A 26,044-nucleotide genomic window follows, 5' to 3' on the forward strand; every position below is an offset into this window, starting at 1 on the left:
CAACGCGAAACAGATTTGAACGAAGATCGGGGCCCGTTTATTATTCTCGTTCGTCCTCGCACATCAGCATCCCATAAACTCGCACATGGCGCACATATAAACACAAAAACGAGATACTAAACTCGCAAGTACCGCATGTTCCGCACTCTGACATTCTCCGAACCCGTCACGTCTCGCCGTAACGAACGATATCGAGAGAGAAATAAAATATTTTATAGTCTGCACCGCGTAATATTACAACTTTTAAACATGTACAGACCGCTGACTATATAGTGCGGCAAATATCCTACCAAAATGTACACACGATAAAGGTGCTTTCCAGGTTGGAGACGCTTATTGACCAACTCAACTGGGTCTACCTGACGTTGCGTGGGACCCTCTTGTCCTGCTGGTTTGCAGTGTGCAAATGTAATTCGTAAGCAGGCAAAACACAAACAAACTGTTTTTCTCGGGCAATCTGGGTTACATTGATCCGAGATGGCTGTCACAAGAGCAGCCGAAAGTTTGACCCAACATGGCGGATGTCTCCCTACATGAACGCGACGTTGATGTGGAGCCACCCCAAAGCCGCCGTCACACTGCTAACCCATATCATACTAGAGACAAGGAGTTTCTCCGCAGAGAGGACGACAGAATTATGTGCGGACACGCGTCAAGCATCGTCGAAGTACGTTTACTACATACATATTTATGCTTGGAAGATGTCTGCAGACAGTTTTTATACGACCACTGTGACAGGGCCGCCATACAAGAAAGGATGGATGTTGGATGGATGGATGTGAATGGCTATACCCTTCGTAATGGGCGGTAGCTTGCACCACCTAGCCTGTGTGTAAAAAAGAAAACACGTCTCAGGGAGTTTCCGAAGACTGTCTTTTGCACGATGCATACCAGTAGTGCGAGCGCGGCATCTGTGAAGATGCCGCGCTCCCCCTAGCGCAGTTCTCGCCGCCGTGTGAAGAGCGGAAACGTCGACGCCGGTCACGTATGATCTCTATGCGCCGGTCACGTTGCGTCCTTGGTCACATGAGCGTTACCCGCCATGGCACGCCGCGACAAAAGCAGAGAGAAAGAAAAGCCGGGAGCGCGTGACGGGACGGCGGGGTTCTGTATCGCGAGTGTCGGATGGACAGGTTGGGCCTTCGGATCGGGCGTCTACCGGCGCAGCCGTTGCACATCGACCCGATCTCGCGGTCTCGGCCAATCTCGGGTTCGGGTGACTCCGAGGCCGGGCGTCGCAAGGCCCTTTCATGCGCGCGTCGAATCGCTCCCGACTGTTCTTTTCCCGCTTGTTTTGTCTATGGGAATGACAACCAGACATTAACCCGTTCGTGGGTGGTGGGAAGTATACTTCCCAATATAAAGATTGGCATAAATATGTCCGTAGGGAAGCTCGCTTCCCATCTGCGGCATGTGGTGCTCTCTGTTAGGATTTTTTCGCTCTAAGAAAAAATGTGTTGTATCTTTCCCACCAGGAGGAGTACTTTTCTTTTAGCCTGCGCCAGTCGTGCCAGGTACCGGAGGCTTTGTTCTTTCTTCGCGTTTGTCCCAGACCCCAAGTATGCATGTCCATCGATGAGGGTAACCGTGTTTGTCAGGCATCTAGCGTTTCTGGTCTCAAAGAAAGCTATATGGTACCGAGTTACAAGCGTAGTATGATTGAATAGATCAATGAACAAACGAATGAACGCATGAATATGGCGAACGACATACATTTTTTCTGTCTCAAGAACACAGAAAGATGGGACGAAGATGACTGTCACCTGCCCCGAGGTTGTTGCGACCTACAACCAAATAATGGGAGGCGTCAACAAGTTGGACCAGCTGTGGGAGAGGTACACCATCGGACGCCGTGCACTCAAGTGGTAGCAGAAGATTGTTTTGTTTCTTGTGGATCTTTCAATTGGCAATGCCTTCGTTTTGTACAACACCGTGGGGTTGCACGAGAAATATCAGCTTTCTTTTAGACTGAAGCTCGCGAGGCAGCTCATCTGTGGACTCACGTCACGCAAGAAGAGAGGGAGCCCCGCCGTCATTCCTTTCTAAGGACAGCACTTTCCAATCGAAATTTCCAACTACCGGTGATGCAGGGACTGCAGCACCAAGCAGCATAAAAAAAGGACCAGGTACACATGCACTGTACCCCTCTGTACAGAACCATGCTTCCGCAAATTTCACGGAAAGTAAGCCCACATATAGGTCAGTGGGAAGTATGCTTCCCACCCACGTAGAAAAAACTACGCTTGTCATAAAAATAAACGTTTTGCTGAATTGTGATACTCTAGCAATGTAATGCGTGAATTAAAAAAAAAATGGAGTTCCCTACTCCTTTCATAAAATTTGCCCACGAAAGGGTTAACTCGACGACCAAAGTCGCCCAGACTGAAACTGTTCTGTGTCAAACCAATACAACAATTTTTTTTTCTAGAATTATTGGATTAGGGAGGTGACGTCACCTTGTGAACTATAGTCCTCACGGACAGCCAACTTCAAGACACGCGCGAGACTCGGATGAGAGCTCGTGCTTGAGGAAAGTCTTTGATTCGGGTTGCAGGTGACGAAAGGACGAACGCCTTTTCGCTTTCCTGGTGTGGCATGTATTACGTACACTGCGCGACACTGTTGGCTGGAAGACGACTTAAAGACCGACGATCAGTTCGCGCTTTCCCCTTTTCTTCCGCTTCCTCCTCTCCCCCTTCTACCCTGTCCACCGTTGCCTGTTTCCTCCTCCCCCATGGTGAGGGGGATCTTCTGCCTTACAGAGTCTCGAGTCTGGTCGTCGGCCTTTAAGAGCGAAACAGATGTACGACGAAACCGTCCGATCCGACGTCCGATCACGCAATACGACGGCCGGAGGCGAGGGTTTTCAACGCTCTCCGGTGCTACGAAAACCCTCGCCCCTGAAGGTCATACAGGCAGTTCGCACGTCGGGTCGGACGGTTTCGTCGTACATGTGTTTTGCGCTTAAAGGCCGGTTCAGACACTTGCGTTTGAGTGCGTTTGACTGCGTTGCGTCGACAACCAAAAGCGAGTCACCGGCACATGTGTGCTTCGTATGAAGCGTGGAATCCAATTCAGGAATCATCTTGCACGTGATATAAGCAGCAGTAATGACCTGGTTTCTCGCAGCCGCAACGGCGTCAAACGCAGCAAACGCAAGTGTCGGAACCAGGCTTTAAGCGCTTTTCCAAATTTCTTGGAAAGGTACTGGTGGGCGTAAAACCTTACCACATAGTTTAGCATCCCAAGTTCCCAACTGACCACTTTCCACTGCCATAGTGGTTTTGTTAACAATACTCAACACTAAAAGAAGAAAAAAAAAACAAAAAAAACGACAATGCTTTGTTTGCGTTAACAGTGTCGCGGTGAGTGCGCTACTTATACGCGCTTCCGCTGAAAACGAGGGCACGAGCTCTTTCTCCATGCTAGATTATATTTTCGGGACACCTTCTGAAATCAACAACTGAACGCCTGATGCTCGCGTTTCACTCATACGGCATGTATGCTCGCGTTTCACTGATACGGCATGTAAAGTGTATACATCGCCAATAATTTGGAGACAGTAATAGTATTATAGATTTTCGGGACACTCATTTGCCATTTCGGTCTAAAGTCATCATTACACATCGACTTGTTCGAACTCAACGAAGCCGAACCCTTATCTCAGGAATCTGCATGAGAACCCCCGGCGAGGCTAGCGCGAATGCATAGCTCTCCGGGGACCAGCAGAATAATTAAGTGAACTCTTCGTGTCGCCCTTGTACAATAACGGTGAAATGGTAGCAGCTACGGTGTACCAAGTAAAAGCGAAGAAAACAAAAATAAAAGAGGCATCACAAACTTAGCCATTTGTGCCCGACAAGAGTCATATATTTCGATCTTTGCGGGGGAGGTAATTAGGTTCGGCCATTGTGCGCTTGCGTCAGGCGGCGGTGAGGTGTCAGAGAGCTACTTTACTCGACGCAGCCTCTCTATATGACATGTCAAAAGGAAGACACTTCAGCGTGTTCCCGTTTTGAGGAATGCTTAAGAAAACAAAGGGTGAGCGAAAATTATATTTTGTCTCGTATACAGCATTCGTAATTGGTACACTGTATAGAACAGGGAGAGTTATGCTGGGTTTCGGACATGCCTCGAATTATATTCTATTGTTTGAGGAGTTTGCCGCTGATGACTTCTTTTGGTCAGCTCGTTTCGTTCAAACAGCTGCGGATTGTCGTTAGCCAAAGACACGTCTCATGAGATCTCAATCTTCCCACTAACTTGTCATCACCCTCCCGCTCTCAGGAACGGAACGCTTTGGTCTGCGCGTCCACGCCGCATATATACACGCCTCCTTTTGGCCCAGCGCCGCGGGCGCTTCACGTCTAGACGTAAAACACTCGAATCGACGAGCCAAAAAAGGAGGCAGACCAAAGCAATCTGCTCCAGAGTCGCAACGCAGAAAAGGAAGCGGTCCTCGTGCGAGTCTTGTGCGCCCCCGACTCGTGTTTGGAGAAGGCTGCGCTGTCCGTCGACCACGGACACGCACGCACGCACGCACACATATATACTCCGTTCGAAGCTGACAGTGCAGTGGAAGGTACTTGCTCGTCGGACGGGTCGTACGATATATCTCTGGCCATGTGAGCACGCGCCAGCCCATAGGCCTGTAGCTCTCAAGTTTGGGCAGGGCCTCTGGCGAGCAAAATGAAACATTTTCCGGTCGCCTTTCGGTTGCGCGCCGTTACGCTTTCTCACGTTGCACGCGGATGCCAAGCTGGCAGCATTATATTGTTGGATGCAAATTTATGATATAAAACAAGAACAAAAAAAAAGGGGGGGGGGAAATTAGCATTATTATCTTATTTGAAGGTTACTGAAAGTGCGAGCTGCATTTTGATTTTGTTTATTTAATATTTTTATATTCTTCAGACGGATCTCTTACCATGTGTAGACAGATGTTGAACGCGCGTGTAAACGACCGTGGCTCGGGCATGATCAAATGCTGCAGTACCGCTTTATGCTCGACTCCAGCATTACATGATCGCATCTCACGGACGCTCTCGCGTCCCCCGGTCGACAGAAACAGGCCCAGGCGCAGACAGCGGGGTCAGCCGATGAAGAGGAGGCGGTTGATTGGTCCGGCGAGTGCGTAGCTCCCACCGCGCTGTCAGCTTAGGGGGATGAACGGAGTCTAGTGTATATAAACTCCGGGGAGTGCGTTGGCCCCTTCGCGACGGGCTGCTGCTCTGGAGCGAGCCGCTCTCCGCCGTATCCCCCCAAGGCACTGGCGGCGGCCATCTGGGATCTCGTTCGCGCTAGCGGCAGGGCCGAAAAGAAGAAAAAAAAGGTATGGTGCCTGGTCATGATCAGAAAGAAGACTGCGCGCGGGAGCTGCGCGAACTATTGGATGTCTCGCGACACAGGGACGCGTGCGGAGACATGGCGTGGGCTGAAAGGGACAACTCTTTCTATATACCGCCTTGTGCGGGATCTGGTTGCACTCAAATCACTAATGATAAGATGTTCTTTACAACATGGAATGTTTTATAACGGCACCTCCAACTCCCGGAAATTTGTCCGTGCGTCCGAGCGTCCTCCTACAGTCCATGGCAGGGCACATCAACACAACCGGTTTGATTGCGATGGCAACATAAGCAAAACAATGTACGCGAGTGCTTACTTACCGATATATACTCATCCCCCAACTGCAATCAAACCCAGAACCTCTTCATCCGCAGCCCGATTCAAATAATTTATTCTCTTTCTCTACCCCGGTGCTAGCTGGATGACTTTTTACGTGCACCAGTGCATGTTGATGTTCTAGTGGGGGATGCTGGCAATGAATAAACAACCTGTTCTTCTTCACTCCCCGAAACGACACGTTATTGTTTTTGCTTTCTTAATCTAAACGATTTTTACTTAAGTTACTTAGTTTATGCATTTTAAAAATTCAAAACTAAAAGCGACTGCTTTTTTTTTTTCTTTAATTGAAACTGTCTTTACGATACCGCTAGATATTGAGGCGACTCGGGGCATAGCCTCCTGTATACTGACAAAGCCTGGCAGATTGCCACGAAAAGCGGCCGCCGAAATTGAAAAGGTAGAGCGGCAGACAACGGAGGAGAGGAAAACCACGTGATGGGCGCCCCGCTGCGGCGAGACGCGGAGACACACTTCTCCCGAGCGATGGAATGTCCGCTCGTGCTCCTCGCGTTCCTCGCGCACCGCCTCATTTCTCGTCGCGTTTGAAAACCATGTTTCGGGACCTCGCCGCTGCAAAAACTGTGCGCTGACGTCCAGGTTCCCCGAGAAATGCTCTGTGCTACCAAACCCTCGAGCTCCAAATCTGCGACCGGGCACTCAATGGCTCCGTCGTCGAACTGCCAGGCTTTGTGAGTATACAGAAGGCTATATGCTCGGGGGTACGGAATCTCAGGAGCCCATGGCGAGTGAGAAGAAGAAAAGATCAGGAAGGAACGAGAATGAGAAGAGAGAGATACCGCAGGGGAGTCGTATTTCAGAAGGGAGAAAGGATCCTACATGGCAGGAATTATTATAAACTGCCCCCAGATTACGAGGAAACCGACCTGAGGCTGTTTTTATCAGTGCCTTATATAAAAGAAACTTCGACCATTAAGGTAAGTAAAAAAAAAAAAAACAGTAGGGACAGTTAAGAAGAAACAAATGTTGACGGGAAGAAGAAAAAAAAAAAAAAGAAGAAAAAAGAAACACGATTAAAGGGAGATATGAAAGGGAAAAATTACTTCTCGGCGGGACAAAACCCGGTGTACATCGTGGAAAGGCCAGGGTATCAGTTGTCGTGTAGGACCGTGGAAGATTCTTGTTCTGTATTAACGGGGAAGTATGCCGTAAGCGAACGCGAGTGACCCAATGTAGGACAAGTTATCTGATTCAAAAACGTAAGTATAGAACTAGCAAACGTTCATACAGTCTTATTGCCCTTCGAGAAAAAAAAAAAAAAAAAAAAGAGAGAAAAAAAGAAAAAGAAAAGAGGACACACTATAACACACTTTTAGAGCTAGTTTCTCAGGAATCGGGGGGATGATGGCTTAGTTTAAGATATAAGCTATTTATTAAAACAAATTCGTATTGCTAACGTTTAAATGCACCACTCTTAACCCGTTGCTTTTTTTTTTTTTAATGAACGAACGAGGAGCGGACGGCAACATTGTGATAGGAGAGCATATTATACGTCAGACTTACTGTACCTTCGCAAGATTCAAAAGAAATTTTGAACCTGTAAAACTTCCTTGTGTTCTTTTCACGTGTTGATTCACCACGTCATACACTTGTTGACCTTTTTTTGATAATATCGACATCCACCGCACTTCGGTTAGCTTCAAGTTTGCAGTCAGGTGAGGCATTCTAAGGTGTTAAGACTCCGTGCAAAAGCTGATCTGCAGGATTATATATCTGAAAGTATATATAGCGTTGTTATGATAGAATGCGCTTAGGCGGAAAGGCGCAAGAAGCAAGTAAAGGGTCGGATCAGGCCCCCACTTCAACCCGGCACCCTTACAGAGTTCACCACGAACCCATATTATCTTGCTAAGGCAAAAAAATACTGCACAGAGGTTGTAAACATCTGACGTAACTCGTTCGGCATTTAAAATTGTATGACTTCGAACAAGAGTTCCTGTTAGCTGTTTTGAACTAGCTTTACACTCACTTAAGCGTGTCATCCAGACAACGTCGTTTTCAGGATGGCGCTATCTGCTCCCGCGGCAAAGGTTCAATCGCTAGACGCAAAACGATGACAAGCTCCGAATTAATGAGGCACATAAACAAAAGAAGCATTTGAAGATAACATATTCTTTTTGTTTCCGAGAAGAGATGAGAAAAACATTTGTTGGCAGCCAAATGTATATTTATAGACCATTGTAAAAATATGAACCCCGGTTTGACTATATTTAATAATACTCGCACTTTAAAGAGAAGATGGAAATCGTTTAATCATGTCCCCTGTACGAGCACTTGAAAGACTTGCTATGGTGAAGCCTTTCTACCAAAAGGTTAGGAATGACCTGGGGTTAACTAAGTATTTTTTTTTTCGCTCGCTTACAGGTTTTCGCAGTGCTTTTCAGTCTGCTCAAAAAGTATATAAAGCGCTATGTTTCTTCTTCTTCCTCCGAGTTTACTGCAGCGAACAACACGCATGAAAACAACATCGTTCCATGAGCAAGCTGGGTGAACGACCCGTTCACACGAAGGTCCCACTTGCGAAACAACAGAGGTGCACGCACTTGGCTCGGCATTTCGAGCGGTGTGGGCGAGCTTTCGGGGGCCGCCCGAATTCTTCGCGCGGTTTGTACCTATATAGAGGCGGGGGTCATCAGGATCCATTGTCTAATTTAGGCCGCCAAATGAATCGCGAATGTTGCCGCGCCGCCTGCGCCGAAATTCAATTTGGGCGGCTGTCTTTCGTTTGACCGTTCACGCTGCGTCCTCGTTTTATTCTTTCTCTCTCTTTCTCTTTTTTTTTTTGTTTTTCCTTGTTTAGCGCTACTTTCTCGCTCGGTGTTGCAAATTTGAAACGGGCGAGAGAGCGCTTCTGGTACACATATGTATCCATTCCGGTGTGAAGTGCTCTGGGTCACTTACGAAGAGCAGATTTAAAACATAGATTTCAAACTTTTTGTATTGTTTTTATGGCATTTGTTCTTGTCGTTTCAAGGGGTCTTGCTATTAGGGGCCAGTCCCCCCTCCTTAACGAGTTAGTTTTGGTCGGGAGCGCGACTCATCGTCGTTAAATTACGGCGCGCTCTACGGCCTAATTAATTAAGCGTTGGCGCCGGAGAGATTGGGTTCCAATTCTTTCTTTCTCCAAGGGGCCTTCCTCTTTCGCACACTTGTATAAATCTCTCATCGTTTTGCTTTTGGCTCTTTTTGCGCGCTGGTAATAGCCAAACGAACGATGGCCGCGCCGGCTCGGGAGATTTCGAAAGGCTCCTTGATGTGGTTCGCACGATCCCAAACGACCCTGTTAGCCTGGTCGTCGAGGAAGTCAGATTATTCTCCGCCTTCGGTACAAGGTATACATAGCCGCTCTTTCTTTCTCTATTTCTTTCCTCGGTCGGTATTTCTATGGCGTTCATTAAACGAAAGAAAGACCTCAGAAGGAGGAGGGCTAACGTAGAAGGAGAGCTCGGCAAGATAGACCGAGCACAGCCCCGATCTATACGTCTATATAGGCGTGGTCGTCAGTCACACCGGTGATGCCACACTATAAAGCTTCCCCTGCTTCAAATTTCTGGCTGCATTTGGGGGCTGGCTTGCAAACGTTACATTGAGGAATTCTCGCAAAAGGACATTCGCAGCGCACAACTTTGTAGGATGAGAGACGTATCTGAATAAACAAAGAGATTTCCGGCTGTTGAAGTTTCTCCGTAGTCTCGATCAGAGCGCGCGCACAGCTCAAAGTAATTTCGAATGTCACGTTTCTGTAACATTACATAATACTGACGAAGACGGACTGCTGCAGCGCGCAGGTACGTGGTCGCGGGGATGACTTCAGGCACAAACATAAACCTGCGTCACCGATGATTGGACGCGACCTGACTCAGAACGACACGTGACTCAGAAAGCCGTTCGCCGCCTCGTAAACCGCGCAGTAGGAGAACCACTCGTAGCATACTGCCCTCCATATCTACGTATTTGGTAATAGGCATACGAAAGAGGGAGGGTGTGACATGTCAGCGGTGCTACACGATGAACGAAATCGATCGAGAGTAATGGTCCTTCTGCGCTCCGCTCGCTTCCTTATGTGGCGAAAAAAGTATGATTTCAATAGCTCATAGGTATCCACGATACAATACAGCGCGATTCCGATAAGATAAGCGATGAAGACCCAGTGTTTCTAAACCATATGAGATTAAGACATGAGAGGAGCATGACTGCCCTCAAGGGATCAGACCCAAGGTTGTTTCTTTGTCATCAACTCTAGCCTGAATCTCTACGATACCCGTAGAGAAGCGGGTATCGTTCTCAACGATATCCGCAAAGCTCATAGATCGCAGAAATGACCTTAAAGTACTTTAACTCTATTGGAGTGATTCAATAAGTTTTTTAGTCAGAGGCAGTGCGACACTTTTAACTGTGGCGCAATTTTAATACAATTACGTACTTATTATTATTTTTTAAATTTTAGTTCGAATAAACTTTTTTTTTTTGACTGAGAACGAGCTAACCATGCAGTTATGTAGTCCAATTTAAAAATCTAAAATTATATAAAAAAGATATTAACCGCGGCATATTTGATGAAGGAATAAATGACTAAGTAGCTAATGAAAAAGAGTCCATTTCGCTACTATGTAGTAATTGATAACGTAATTTCAAGGAAACCTGGCACGGCATCAAACGAATACTTTTGTTTTCCTAATTTGTATAACTCGACATAAACCCCCCATCCGAAGACGAGAAGCGCCAAGTCAACAGTCGGCAACATAGCCACCTGGTGGTTACTGGAGCTCGTCGCCGGTGCACCCTCCAGCGTGCGTGTTTGAAATTGCCCATGGGAAGTGAAGGTGTTCGAGGTGTCGTCACCTCTCCATAGAGTATGTGCCATTTATAGCACGATCACAATGCCCAATGTACGGTCCTTGCTCGAGAAGGAAATTCTGGGGAAGGGAGGGGTGGAGGGCGGGGAGTTGTTCTTTGCCTGGGGGTGTGTTAGGGGGATGTCTAGGGAGGGGGGTATAAATCACTGTCGGAAATTTCATATTGTGGATTGCGGCGCTTCCAGAGCGTATTAATATAGACCGTTTTATCGTGGGTAGCGCCATTTTGAGAGCGAGAGAGAAAAGGGGCAAGGGCCACCGGCGCTTTCCCCCTTTCTGATTGTGTAGAAAGAGTAAAAGTCCCGGATGAAGAGGCTTGGCCGGTGTTGGGTGTCTGCTGTGCCCCAACATCTTTCGCGTTTTCTTTTCTGTTTTGAACTCGCAAACTTAATTAGAGCCACGGGCTTCGATGGCAACAGTCCCCCGGTCATAGGGTGCACGAATAGCGACAGAAAGCGTCGAATACCGCCCAAGGACCTCGTAGCTTGCATGGAATTCGGCAAGGCACGTGCGGCTGCAATGTTTTGAAGCTCCACCGCTTTCCGCGTGACTGGAAATGATGAACCATTCATAAATTTTTGCTTACAATAGGCTCATCTCAACGCAGCCGTTTTTAGTAATGAACAAGCGATACACAAAACGGGAACCTCAATTAACTTTTGTAAACACCCGGAGCTGCTACATATAGTTTTGCTGCGCTGCTTTTATCTTGCGTGTCCGTGTTCTCATATTTCATTGTGGGTGAAAGACGAAGACGTTCTAGATGTGCTTATATCGAACCGCAGAAAGCGTCAAAGCAGCCACGAATTATTTTACTATTTGATGCAATATTTTGAGTACTAACCTCCAATTTCTATCACTGACACGTTCGCTGCCGCTGTTCCCCCCGTTGCCGCACTGGCGGATGCCATGACTTGAACAAAGAACACACTGGGCTCGAAGACGCAGATCGCAACACACGAGTCGTACCCTGGAGCGACTATCCAGCGCTTCAAAGCGCCCAATCAACGGAAACAACTCAAACAACCCACCCGCGGCACTCCAAGGAGCGCTTTTGTCGGCTCTGGTATCGCACAGGGGATCGCTATTCAGGAAAACCGATAGAAGTACCTTTTCAAAACTTTCTAGCCTCACCCGGCGGCGGAAATAAGCCTTCAACTAAGTACTGTAAATGATGAAATCGAGTCAGTCACCACTGCAAATTATCAATATTAAGATAAATTCAGTTACAAAATTTTACAAGCTGAAACAGCAACTGGCACGCACCTTGCGAGCGCACCCCATGTCCATCGGCGGTACAGCGTTCGGTGCGCGCTCCATTCACAAGCTGTTCCGAGCACAGTCGAGAAGATGGTGTTGAGGAAATGTCTTTTCGGTTTACGAACGCAATCCACTGCCGCCAAGACCGGGGTCATTTGGAAAGCGATGGAGCTTAAAGACATTGCAGCCGCTCTCGCCTTGCCGGATTCATTGCAAGCTACATAGGTCCTCGGACAGTATTCGACGCTTTCTGTCGTTATTCGTGCACCGTATGACCGAGCAATGGTGTCCCGATGACCAGGGAACTGTTGCCATCGAAGCCCGTTACTCTAATTAAGTTTGCGAGTTCAAAACAGAAAAGAAAGCGCGAACAAAGTTGGGGCACAGCAGACACCCAACACCGGCCAAGCCTCTCATCCGGGACCTTCACTCTTTCTACACAATCAGAGAGGGGGAAAGCGCCGGTAGCCCATTCCCCTTTTCTCTCTCGCCCTCTTTCAGTAAAACGGTCTATAGTAGGTAGCATGTACGGTATGCTTGTGTAGAGAAAAAAGTATAGTGTCAATAAGTATGGATCTCAAGTAGCGGGGTCGGATCCCGGTCGAGGTGCCCGCAAATTGACGAATGCTTATAGCGAGCCGGCAGCAGCCAGGCGGCGCCGTCATAGTGAGAGCCCATGGTTATACTTTGTTGCCTTGTAGCTTGGCAAATTGTGAGCGATAAGCCTCACATTGCGTGCCGACGGCTTTGCGTGGTACAAGCGCAACGCACTCATATTGAAGCATGACACAGCGAAAAGCTTGATACTTCTTCGCAGTAAAAACGCACGCTGGTAATACGTAGCCACGTTCCGATTGGCTCGCCAGGGCCGTAGCTTCCGTCGTAATGGCATGTTATGCGATCACGGCTTTCTGGCCTACCCAGTATCGTTTGTTTCAGACACTAGGCTAAGCGGCGACATCAGAGTAATAGCTCACGTATGAACAATGCAGCTGCCATTCCCGGACATAACCAATGTTTCTTGCTCCAGTCGCTAATAGCGCCAAACCAAACAGCATTGCAGGATGCGCCGTGGAACCGAGATTTGGGTTACGTCGAAATTGATGGTAGAAATTAATCCTCAGTCTTCCACTTGGGCGTGCCAGATGCCCTTCGTTGGTTTGCACATATCCCCCCCCCTCCCCCCTAACCCCACTTGCAGAAAAATGTGCATTATGCTCCTCAAAAAGAAATAAAAAAAATTCTTACCGTGACGTGTTTGAGGATTCCTGACGCGCAGCAGGCGAAGTCTGGAAAATAAAGCAAAAAGAACAAGTTCAAGTAACCTTTATAAACATGAATGTTTGGCGCTTCGGTTTCTTGGTCTTACAACGCCAAAATATTTCAAAATACTCCTGTTATTTATTTATTTCTTCATACATATAATAGAGCTGGCTATTGTCAAGTTTCTGAAAAGGCTTTTCAAGCATTTAAATGGCACTCAAAAATTTTTTTTTTTTTTTTAACAAAAAAAAAAAAAATTTTTTTTTTTTGTCCTTTGTTTGACAATTTTACATTTGTTCCTCGGGAAGGTTCTTCGGTGGCGCCAACTCATGTTGCATATTTTTTTGAGCAACGATTTCTACTCGATTGCGGAACATTTTATCGCCAATATAAAAATAAAGGGTTTCGCGATTCCATACTTTCATAAAGCTTTCTTTGAGACTATCTCAGGTCGCGATTTTTACTCTGTTCGCATCGAGCGAGTCACGACTAAAGTAAAGAAATAAATAAATGCTCAGTGCGCGAGCTCACGAAGTGCTACAACGCTCGCTCTATAACTTTGGACGCGCTAACCTTCAGGCCGAGGACTTGCGCCGGTGCGCAGTCCTCACCGCAGAAAGAATTCACGGTCTACACGAGGCACTCCAACGTGCAAGAGGTAGCCGGAAACTCAACGCTCACGAGCAAGAGGCTGCATAATGCGGTCGACTCGACACCCCCAGCCCTAGTTATTAATGGCTTCTTCAGCCACGGCTAACAGACACCTAATGAACACTCTTCGGACAGTAGCCTCGACTTTTAACAGCGTCCATTCTGCTCCGACCATTTGTCAGACGGCGACCACCGCAGAGTCAAGGGCACTGTTAAAACGCACGCAACTTTTGAGTTTCCGCGCTTTGGCCCTCTCTCTCTCGTTTCGGGGTATCCCTTACTCGGGCAGTTATTTATTGAGTAATTCAGCGGAACGTATCCGTCGCAGACGGAGGAGGGTCTCGCGGGTACGCGAAAGATGCAATTCGATGGCCGAAGCCGGAAGAGTTGACAATAAACACCGACGAGGAAATAGCCCTGCACGAGAAACCCGACGTACAAGCGAACGATAAGGAGAGATTGACCTCGAAAATGAATCATGAAGTGTCCCATTCCTCGCTCGAGGTTAGAAGGATGTGCCGCGCACCGCATGCCCGACGCTGCCAACGTCTCTGCACGCGAAGAACAGATTAGGCGCGCTACCTGAGAGCCTAGATTGCAGAGAGGGAGCAACTCATGCCAGGGAAAGAATTTGCTACTGGCGGACGCCTTCTGCGCAGATTGGTTCGCAAGTGCGCGAGCGTGGCGTAGTCGCGTGATAAGGAGGAAAGCGAGCGGACGATCGACGCTTTTGTCATCTCCTCGCAGCTTGGACGTATATACATGGTCCGCTTGCAGCGTGTGTTTGTATGTAGTATATCGTGGTACCTATTGTTCTTGCTGTCGTAGATAGTTGGTTGTCTGACCGTGAACAGACCTTATGGATTCAAATACGGGACACCCGACTAACCTTGTAGTTAAGTATTTAGGAGTCATGCTTATTAATTAAGGTGTTTTCTTTTGGTTAGGAAAGTTTATCTTTCCAGAGTTTCGTCGGCATTGTGTTTTTTTAGCTTTCTACGTTTGGGTCGGTGGGGTCAGAGCGGCCGCGGTGCGGGAACGGTCCCCCCCTGCGGTCGTTAAGAAGCGTCTCGGGTTTCGAGAGTCTGCTCGGACCGGGACCGAAAGAGCTCGCGCTGGAAGATGCTTGTGGCTTATAACCGAATGTGCGTGTATGCAGAGGGTTTTGCCGCTTAGTATAAAATTGTCCTTTTTGCCCGATGCAATAATTTAGCGGTTGGCGCCAGTCAGGCTGGGAAAATAGCAGAGAACAACTCTACAAGGAGTTTGGGTTTGGCGGTTAGGACGCCAAAATGACAGCTCGCCGACCATTGGAGAGCAGTGTACCACGTGTGAGTGACGGAATTTGAAGATATTGGTCGGTTCCTGAGGGGAAAGGAGGCCCCTACCGGCCTACAAAAGGAGCGCGGAGAGGATTTTGAAAGATTCGGACTTTGGATGAGAGAAATTGGGGACGGGAGTCGAGACTTTAGACGAGGCAGGATGGTTTCCCAAGTTGGGACTTGTAACTAGAGTGTAAATAAATGCACATAGTTCTATTCAAGCAGTGAGTCGACCCGTCACTCAGCGACGTTCGTGCCACCACGCTCCAGACCATCGAAGCGGAACCTGCCTCCCACACCCACCCGGAGGACTTTAACTCTTGTGTAGGAAACGAATTTGCGCATCATTTGATCCTCCGTTTTTTCATGAAACCACGGGCGTCTTTTTTTCTTTTTTTGATGGATGGATTTGTGTGACGGTTGCCGTTCCACGTGATTGCCCGAATGCTTCTGTTGTCATCACGTGGTGTTATTATCTCTCTCCCTCTCTCTTTCTTCCTCGCTCTTTTCGAGTCTTCTTCTCACGACCTGTCGAACTTAATGCTTGTTTTTGCACATTTAACTGACGTAGGTTAGTCAGCCAGGTCGTCATGCCGACAAAATGATTTCTCAGGGGGGGACATTACGAGAAATGACTACCACCAAGGCGCCCACAATGTGTACAGAACGACGGCCGTCAAAACGTCGTGACATAAAACGATCGCCCTTAGATACCAGGTTAGTTAAAAACTTGTGTACGTTATTCTCTATGTTCACAACCGCGTTCACGATGAATGAATAAATAGACGAATTAAACAGTGGTTACATCCAACAGTATCGCTTTAATCTTGCGAACGGCGCCGGGATGTTGTAAAAATTGTAAAGCAAAATATCAGATGCCGAATAAAAAAATAAGGAAATCTAAAGTTTCCCAGAGTACTGTCTAATATCTATAAAAGGTCGAATAAACAGTAAAAAAGGACAAATGGAATATTGTTTTTTTTGGTCTGAAGTGTGGTTATTCTTTTTAATCCTAGTCGTGGCAAGCAAAGCAAAGACAGTGAACCTGTAAGCGTAAAACACTTATAAATATACAAATGAGAGAAACTGGGCAGTCCAATGACCCACGATGCAGAACGGGCACGTATATTCTCCGGCGAGTGCAAAGTGAAGAGAACAAAACTCTCCAGCGGTAGAGACTGCCACAAGAGCCTGCCACCTCCCAGTCCGTTCTTCCCCCTTCTCAGCTGCACCGCGTCCAAACTTCACTTCCAAAAGCCTGCCTGCTTTTGGACGGCCTTTCTTCCTACGCCGTTCCGCGTCCTGTGGCGGCCTGGCCGCAGCTTCCCGACGCGCCGCGAGTGCGCCAACGTGCGTGCGCGAAGGCATACATGCACCGCGCTGGTGAGCGGGTGCGTTTTTACGGCCCCGTGTTTGCGTATCTGCCGCGCTGCATGCGGCTACCGCCGGGCGGCGGCGGTATTGATGGAATGAGCAGCCCTCAAAGTTCAGCAACCCTCTAACGACCCACTGTCCCGCGCCGCATTGAACCTTCCTATTTCCTCGTCCGTCCCTTCGCCCCCTTCAACATTTATTGCATTTTCGACCGCGGGCACTTTTCAATGCACGCCGTCTAGCTGCCTCAGCGGGAATAAAGACAGGGTCATTCGTCATGACCGAAATTCGGGGGGGGGGGGGGGGGGGGGGGGGGGGGGGGGGGCTCGGAAAACTCTTTTTGAATAGGAAAGCCGGATTAAGTGGCGAACGAACAATCGTAACGCAGCGACCGAAGTGAGAAATGACGAAAGCCGGTGGTCGCCAGAAGAATATAACGAGAGCCGCGTAATATATAAAGCGGTTTTCACGTTGTCGCCGTTCGTGTTTTGGCTATCCAGACAGGAATCATCGGCTAATCGTGTGTCTGACCTTAAGGAGAACAAAACGAAATATCACCTAGGCCTGAAACCAAGCGGCCTCAAATCGTAATTAATAAAAACAAACAAATAAAAAAAAATGAGCAAAACCGGGCGTTTTTTTATTGTTTTCAATCGACCGCCAAGCGTGTTGTGGTAAAAGGTTGAACTGGGCTTTGTTTTACAGTAACACTCGGAAATACCTTGGAAACCTCTCGAAATGTGCGAGATTCCGCGCGGTAGAAGCAGCTTTCGAGCACCGGAGATAGCGCTCGAAGCCCTATCTGTGTTCCATATCAATGGTGAAGATGCATGCTCGCCTTGGCCATTCTGTGTCAGTATCAGGGTGTAAGATAGACAGGTGGGGAAACGAGAGCCAAATGAGCGACCGGATTGTGTCCCCCTCGGGTTTCTCTTTTTCTGTGGCGCCATCTACAGGGGAGCACCGCGAACTCTCACTCCGGATAGGCGACCGGTGGCGACCGGCTAAACTGACGGAGATGATTTCTCGTGAATTTTCAATGAAGGAATGTCTTACACTCGGTTTATTTTGCGCACTCTCCCATAAAGTTCCATGCAAATTCGATTCCAATTTTTTTCCTCTCGCCGGAGCGCCATCTGTCGCAAATCGGGGGAACCCGGAAGCAGACGAGTACACAATCCGGTCCCGGCGCTCCGGTAGGGTTCTATGGGCCGTTTCCCCACCTGTCTATCTTACACCCTGGTCAGTATGAGAGAATCACCACACGGCCATAGCGAGCAACCGGCGAACAAAAGCGCATGTCCAGACTGTTCGCGGGGAGGAGCTAGCAAGACCAATGAGAGTCAGACGAGAGCCATCGGGGCCAATCCAATGCCCCGCGTGTGTCACGTGACCTCTTGGGAGTGGCGCAACGACGTGCCGGGAGCAAAGTCACGTGACACGCTTACAGCGCTCGACTGGTTGTCACAGCTCGTAGCGTTCGCTGCGGCCTAACGTAAGGCTAAACGGAGTAGATTTATCCGATTCACTGGTTACGCCGCAACGGCGCGTTCGTCAAGGATCTTGTTGTCAGGGTAAGCGACATGAAAGAACATTTATGACGTGTTCTTTCTAAGCGACGTGAGGATGTACGTTCACGAAGAGAAGGGCTGCACAGAACGACCATTGCGATCGTTAACTTACGCACAACACAGTTATAGCCGGATAAAAAGAATATGTATATATATAATTCAGCTCACAGGTAGAGAGATAAACACCGCCCTCACGCATGATCACGTGATCGAACCTCGCGCCAGGAGGAAGGCGAACATGGCCTCTCCTCCAATCGGAGGACGTACGACCAGTGTTTGTCCCGAGCGGTATATTTGCACAGCGGCCACGATGCTTTATCGGGTCGGGTACTTGAGAGCGCCGCGTCCCTCAGCTCTCTGCGGCGATGGCCGTTTCACCTTTCGTGCGAGCAGCGCGTACGAGGCCCCCTCCCCCGCTTTCCAGGTTGAACGCCACGAACTTGGGACCCTCCGTGGACCTTGCCTCCCGCAGCTCGCCCCAAACGACGGGAGGCTCTCTCCTCGCCGAGGCGGGAGCCGTAAACACCGCATTGCGCACGCGTCGCTGGCGTTTCACTAGAGAGTTTAAGGGAACCGTTTTTGCACATTGGATCAGGGGCGGATGCAGGAATTTCTTGAGGGGGGGGGGGGGGGGGGGTCAGGTGTTGGTCAGCGTACCATATGTTTAGGAACCGCCTCCCCCTCTCCCTTGTTTCGCGGCCTAAATTTTACACATGCAGAAATCAAGAGGGGGGTCAGGACATCCGGACCCCCCCTCTAAATCCGCCCCTGCATTGGATACGGTACGGTGGGCCCTCCGGTACGCACTGCGCATGCGCTATACCACAGAAGACCCGCATGTGCGCTGTTCGTACCGGAGGGCCCATTCTCTTACCGTATCGGACGTGCAAAAGAGGTTCCCGAAAACTCTCTACTTTGAGCGCTTTCAGTACGGTGCGTGGAACGCGTCTCGGGCGGGGAGTGTTTACCGCGTCGTAGAAGTGCCACGCTGTCGTGGCAGCGGTCGTGGATCGATGTGGCAGACGCACGTCATGATGCAGGTCGCTTTTCAGCTTGACAGTCCGCGGAAGCTTCGGCAACCGCGAGTTGAGACGCTGCGACGGCAGCGACACTCGCGTTGTCTCGTGCTATTTTCCAGAACTTGGACGCACAACCGCCAGGTTCGCGACATCCGACAGCGTGGCGCTGCGGCCTTTGTGACATCATTTGTTGCCACTCCGGGAGCGCTTTCGATGCGTGGGCGGAATAGGAATTCGAAGGAATATAAACTCCGAAAACACCTAGCCATATAGCCGATGGCAGGCTTAGAGCAAACTGGAAGCTCATCCCACCCTTTCCACAGAGCGGACGCTGGAGAGGAGGGTATCAGGTTAAGAGTAAAGTGGAAGCTGCTCCTACCTCTTTCCACTTTAGCAGGGCGAACGCTACAGACGAGGTGGCCTCCTTTCCAGCGTTCACTCTGCTAATGTGGAAAGAGGTGGGAGAAGCTTCCATTCAACCCTTGACCTGTCACCGACTATTGGAATTTCTTGAATAAAGAGGTGGATCTATGCTCGAGGTTTGTGCAGAGTTCTTTTTATGTTTGTGACGAAAGGTAGCTACAAATGGGGAGGTCGCAAACTTTTGTCAAACCTGAGGTTCGACAGGATCGCGGAACCTTGAAATTTTGGAAAAATTCGACATAAGAAAAGATGGCTGGATAGATGTTAGGGATTGTACTCTTTGTATCTGGCTGCAGCTTGCGCCACCTAGCAACATATCTGCTCCTCCCTTTAAAATGTATCCCCGAAAAAAACCTCGACCCATAAACAGTGTTGTTCGACATCTACACAAAAATGTAAAAAAAATACATTACTTTAGTTATTTAAAAAAAATATGATTACCAATGTTCACGCAATATAAAAGGATAAACAAAGTATTTTAATTATTTAGCTAGCTCGTTTATTACCTTACTCCGCCTGGTGGGCTCAGCTTGTTCTCAATTTCTGTGCATGCGCATATCAGTCGAACTTCAGTTCAATTTTAGTCGAATTTTGCGTTGGAAGTAGGAAAAGGCCGGTTCTGGTCGAACCCTGGAACACTCTCTCCATAAAACGTTCACAAAAAAAAAAAAAAAAAAAAAGAGGGCACGGTTTCTTCGATGCCTATATCGTGTACTGCGTAGAGCGCAGGACGTGGTAGACATCGGGGTAAATCGTGCGAAGTGAACAATTCAGTCGCATAAACCAAAGCCGGCTCCTTCGCATCAAGGAGTGTATACCTGTGCGGCCACACCCCGACACTATCAGACACTCGTAAGCGAGCGCAGATCATTTAAATTCGTCGTTTTGCACGGGTGCTCGTGCAATAAAAACATCACTGACCGCACGTGCAATGAATGGCAGACATTCGAAAGGTCCGAGTCACCGAATAAACTACGCTTTAGGAGCAATGACATTTGAGCTGGTGCTTAAAATGATTCTTGCCAGTTATCAAAAGCTTTATCTGAAATCGACGGAAACGGCTTTTCGAACCCCAGGAATGCTCAAACAGTCCGCGACAGAAGAAAGCAACATCGTATTACCTTCCTGACCTCGTGTCTCTAGCCCATGGATAGTAGCATTTTCACATGCCAATAGACCTTTTTCGAAAATCCGCGCCGACGCCTTTACGCCACTGCTTGGTTACGTGCTCTGGGCATGTATTGAACACGAAGCCTGCGTCATTGTTCGGTGAGGACTCGGATTCAATCACGTGCTTCCTGTCTGCCAATGTTGCTCGATGGACTTTTGAAAAGGGTCCAATGCGCCCGCTCTGCACAAAGCACCAAAATGGTAGCTCCCAGAAGACAATATATATATATATATATATTGTAAATGAAGAGGGGAGAGAGTGATTATTACATTGTATTCCATCAAAGTTAGGGGAAGGGAAAGGGAAAGAGACCTGGCGAAAAATCGCGTTAAACGAAACGTGCGATTCACATGCACAAATACGCAACCAAACACACGCTTAGACGCACACAAACGCAAACATACTTAGGTGCGCACAAGCGTCGGCAAATGTGAACCAAACCGGACGCACTCGAAGGCTCCACTCGAAAAACCCCGCACTTCTAAAAATGAGGGGCCCGTCGACTTTCCGTGTACACACACACAACATGAGCTGAATTCGATTAGGCTCCATGGGGACTCGTCGAGGCAGCGACCTCTTTTAATTTGTTCGAGATAAATACTTCCTACGTCTTATTCCCGCGCGCTCCGTCCGTGTCAACGCGCCCTCTCGTCCAATAAAGTAAACCACCGGCAAACAGTCTTTACTTCTTTCTTTCTTTCTTTTTTTTTTTTTCGCACTAGAGCGCGAAGTTTTTAACGGTATTTCGGGTTGAGTACTGCTCCGGGCGATGAAATCGGCGGTGTGATCGGGGAGGGAGGCGGTTCGGGGGAGGCGGGTATGCACGCGTGATCCCAGGATGAATTGCGAAAGCGGCCAAAGCGGGCCACGCGAGGAGTCGCGGCTCCTTTTCCTCGACCATTCGATCGTTGAAGGCGCTCCTTAACTCCGGTTTCGTTTTAGCTACTTTGTGTCATCGAGAGAGACTGTTATCGTCCGGCCTCCTCATGCATCCACTGCAGTTGCCTCCCGGGCAACTTGAGGTGAAAATTACCGCGAAAGGAGGGCCGCATGCACGTGGCTTTGAACTTGTTTGGAACAACGTTCGAGGCTGGACATCCTCGATCACCCGAGTTCAAACGGGGACGGCGGTGCAGCGGTCGGTAACCGAGTGTGTCTTAAACTATGCACACCGAAGCTTTGAAGCAGGTGGTGAAATAAATGCAAGCCGTTTACAATTCCCTGTAACGCCGGTTAGAGCGCAGCTCTTCAGGAGGAGGATGGAAGCGTACTGAGGGATAGGTGACTCCTTGAGGTCTCGTAACCTCAGGAGGGTCACAGGACCTTAGGGGGTCACGTGACCTCAGGGCTGTCACGTGACCTCAGAGAGGTCACGTCACCTCATGGGGTCACGCGACCTTCGGGGGTCACGTGACATAAGGGGATCACGTAACCTAAGGGGATCACGTGACCTCAGGGGGTAACCCTCGTGAGGGTTACGAGGGGTACTCTCACGAGGGTTACCCTGACGAGGATCACGAGGGTTACCCTCGTAACCCTCGTGAGAGTAACCCTGGTAACCCTCGTAACCCACGTGAGGGTGACCCTTTTGAGGGTAAATAACCCTCGTAACCCTCGTGAGGGTTACTAGGGTTACCTGGGTTACTCTCGCGAGGGTTACGAGGGTAACACTCGCGATCCTCGTGAAGGTAACACTCGTGAGAGTAACCCTCGTAACCCTCACGAGGGTTACGCGCGGTTACGCCGACGGCGACGCCGACGCCGCTCAAGCCGGAAACGGGCGCCTAAGAGCTGCGCTCTAAAAGCTCGTCTCAAGGGCCATCTTCCTTTTTCTGTTAGTAATACGGAGTACGGACGGTCATTGAGGTCCCATGAGCGGCCATTCCGGTGGTTTTGCTGCTCAGACTCCTGTGGCACACGACACCTCGTGTAGCATCCATTTTGCATCATCAAACTTGTTTTTCTGTACAAGAACCAGTGGAGTTCACCACCTGCACGGTGCGATGACGTCACGTCCAAGTAGTGTTATTAGCACCAGATTGCTCTTCTCTGGAGCAGAGTTCCTCTGATAGGCTCCCGGAGCAGAGCTGCGCGTTCGTCTATCTTGAAATCCAAAGTTATGCGGGAAAGTCACTTTTCACATCGCAACTTTCAGCGATGGTGGTACCCCTGTGTGAGAATCGCACTCTTTAGCTCCCGAATGATCGGATTTCAAACAAAGGTGCTTGTTTACCCCTTCTTGACGTTGAAGTATTATGTACGGCTTTCATATTGCTCGTATTTTACTAAATTATAATACCTACGCGTCGCAAACCATACCTCGTCTTACTGCTCTACGGCAATCATCCAGATGACAGCCATTTTGATAGGATGTAGAGCGCCTGCTATAGGCCGTGAGAGTGGCAAATAGTAGGCCGAGTAGATAGGCCTAATTCCCTCGGGTCCGCATGCATTGGTGCACTCACGTTGCCGTGCACTCTCAAGAAAAAAGGGTGTAAAATGGTGTATCGTTACACCCTTTGTCCCATATAATACACCCCAAAACTTCAATTCGACGTACAGCGTCCTACAGTCAAACAGACGGCCCGAAATTTTACGAGGGGCTTGATAGCCGTGTGGTACAAATTATTAAAATAGCTAATGTGCGTTTTGCTGAAAACAAGAAAAATAATCGGGGTTTTCTTGGCCCTACTATAAAAACTCGGTGTTTTATTTGTGTGATCTTTGATAAGTACTTTAGCTATTTTAATAAGTTGTACCACACGGCTATCAAGCCCCTCGTAAAATTTCGGACCGTCTGTTCGACTGTAGGGCGCTGCACGTCGAACTGAAGTTTTGGGGTGTATTATATGGGACAAAGGGTCTAACGATACCTTTTGACACCCTTTTTTCTTGAGAGTGTGGGTCCGCGAGAGTTCTGCGTCATTCTCTGGTGTCAGGCGCGTATGTCCACGTTTGGGGTTGACAGCATGGTAACGAACTGTACCCAGATGGGCCGGAATCGGGTGAGACTATAGCTACGCTGCCAGATACAATGGCTCTAGGTAAGACCTACCACCGCCCGTCTATGTCGTCGTCGTCGCAATGCTGAAGTGGATGATATATGGATGATATATGGCCTCATGCAAAAGCGAAGAACGTGGTCACAGTTGGCAAATTACTTTTTAGCGGCTAGCGGCTAACGGAACAGCGCAGCGGCCGTAACAGAGGCCCTCCTGCACAACACTGAAGTTGTGTTTCTCACCTAATCGAATTCAGCGAATAGCGGCGCGTAAAATACAGACGCGCAACTCTGGCTCCCCTACGGGAGCTTATCTAGGAACTCTAGGGTGAAGTGTGTTAGCGCACCGCAGTTCGGAGCGCGTGGAGCGAAAGCTGGCGCTGCAGAACCTCCTGGGTTGAATCCCCCACCCCAGCCTGTTTCGACATGGATAAGCATAGTACCTGCGTGCGGTCGTGTAATCACTACTGCGTGGTGCACGTTAAAGACCCCAGGCTAGCGGTTGTACTGCACTGGCTAAATTGCTCATCTACAGCTGAGACACCAGACGCCCACTAAGGCCCACTAACTTCACGCTGTCTAAACGAACACACAACACAATATTTTTTTTTCTGCAGGGGTGGCATAAGACGCTATAGTTTAAGGCAACATGCACTTCCTGCTGCATCATCAGAACATGCTTGACCTATCTGGAAGACAAAAATACATTATTATCACCCTCCGACCGAACATCTCGCCTAAACAGCGCATCCAACGGATTTCTGTTTCTGTACTAACACTTTTAATCGATAATTTCTTGCTCAAGCGACTGGAACAGTTTCTCAACCTCCATTGTCACCAGCGAAGACACGGATTACTTTCTCCTCTTTTATAAAACTACATCTTCCTTTGTTATTAGCTGTATTTTTCAACATCCTAATAGTGTATGAATTCCGTAAGTTCGTCCTTCCTGAGCGTATCATATTTTTTTGTGTCTTTAATTGGTATACTTTTATAAACCTGATTATAACCCCCCCCCCCCCCCCCCCCCCCCCTTTCCCTCCATGTGACGCCCTTCACGAGCCCTTAGGGTGAAATGAATTAATTAAAGCGTCGATGACAGAAGCAACAGTCCGGGACGCTCCGTGGAATTTTGCGATAAAACATAAAGATCAGGTCGCTGCTCCTTCCGCGCGCCATTAGGGGGTTTAAGTAGATCGTTCCGGTAACTCCGATAACGATACCCGATGCTCCTCCGAGGCCTTTGATCATGCATCGTTTCGTCATGAGGTATTGTTATCGGAGGGTACCGGTACGATCGCTAACTCCCTTTTGTGGACGGCTTTGATGACGGCGACGGAGCGAGATACGGCCCTCTTATTCGGCTATAGAGCCTGACGGCCGCCGCCGGGAGTCAGTAGAAAGGCGAACGATGACGACTGAGTTTCAGCTGTTACCAAATACTTTACTGAGAATGGATTCTACTCCACTGGTTTGCGTTAGACAGCGCGCCTACAGCGCCAAATCCTCCTCTTTCGGCGTGGACAGATCGCGTTCGAGAGACGCGCGAACGCATGCGCATCGCGCAGTCCCCGCTGTCGCGGCTTCGTGCTGTGACGAGGGGTAGAGCGACGCACCGAGACACCGGATTCGCCGAGACAGCAGAAACGGCCGCCTGCGCTGTCTCGAAGGCTGTCCACGACAATAGATGGCGGTAGCTACCCCTCTCAATTCAAAGGGGAAAACTCCGAGGTTGCACGTGTTCAGCCGTTCTAGCTACGCAAAAACTGTCGGCTCCAAGACCATTGGATTCGCGCGGAGTAAGGTGCGTTCCCTAGGGAAGTATTTCATCTTATCATTCACCTTTTCTTCCAGATTCCAAGAAAGAAAAAAAGAATATGTAACAATTTGAAAGCAATATAAACGTTACATCGCAATTAACTTAGTCGGTTAGGTAGACTCTTTGCGTTCGCCGAACGTAAGCCATAAATCACACGGGTTTTTTTCTCTTCTATCACGATCGCAAATTAGAACCGTTAAAGAGGTACAAGTAAAATGAAATAAACAAAACTACGCGCATGCTCGCTAACGAACACGACCGGTGAGACTTTGTATACACCGACCGCTATCGTTTGTCACGAGTCACGACCGAAACAGTTTCATTCTTTTTAATTACATTTTGTTTTCCAAGTTGAAACTCGTTACCTCTTCTGGATTTCCAGTTGGCACATCTTTCCAATTTGTTTCAGCTCGGCGGCTTCCTTCGCTTTGATGCCTCCGCAAGAAGACGCGTCCTGCGTTCGCTCCAATTTCTCTAACGTCTCTTCTGCGAACATCGTCGGCAACCTTAATGGATATAGGATAAGGGATGGAATGCCGGACTCCCGCACGCTCCGCTAACGCTAGTCAAACTTCGAAGTAGTCAACGTCCAGGTAACCGACCGAAGA

At 48.7% G+C, this 26,044-nt stretch overlaps 1 protein-coding gene across 4 annotated transcripts in view; it reads right to left on the reverse strand.

Moving 5' to 3' along the window:
* LOC8024075 (semaphorin-5A) overlaps window positions 1-26,044 on the reverse strand; it is a 238,193-nt gene that overhangs the window by 155,895 nt on the left and 56,254 nt on the right. For all 4 annotated transcript variants that reach the window (XM_042288927.1, XM_042288929.1, XM_042288934.1 and 1 more), the window contains exon 2: window positions 13,071-13,111. The gene's annotated coding sequence lies outside the window, so the exon portion shown is untranslated. The remainder of the gene's footprint in view (window positions 1-13,070; window positions 13,112-26,044) is intronic.

The sequence above is a fragment of the Ixodes scapularis genome, unplaced genomic scaffold (genome assembly GCF_016920785.2).
Source record: "Ixodes scapularis isolate PalLabHiFi unplaced genomic scaffold, ASM1692078v2 PGA_scaffold0__279_contigs__length_252992795, whole genome shotgun sequence".
Classification (NCBI taxonomy): Eukaryota; Metazoa; Arthropoda; class Arachnida; order Ixodida; family Ixodidae; genus Ixodes; species Ixodes scapularis.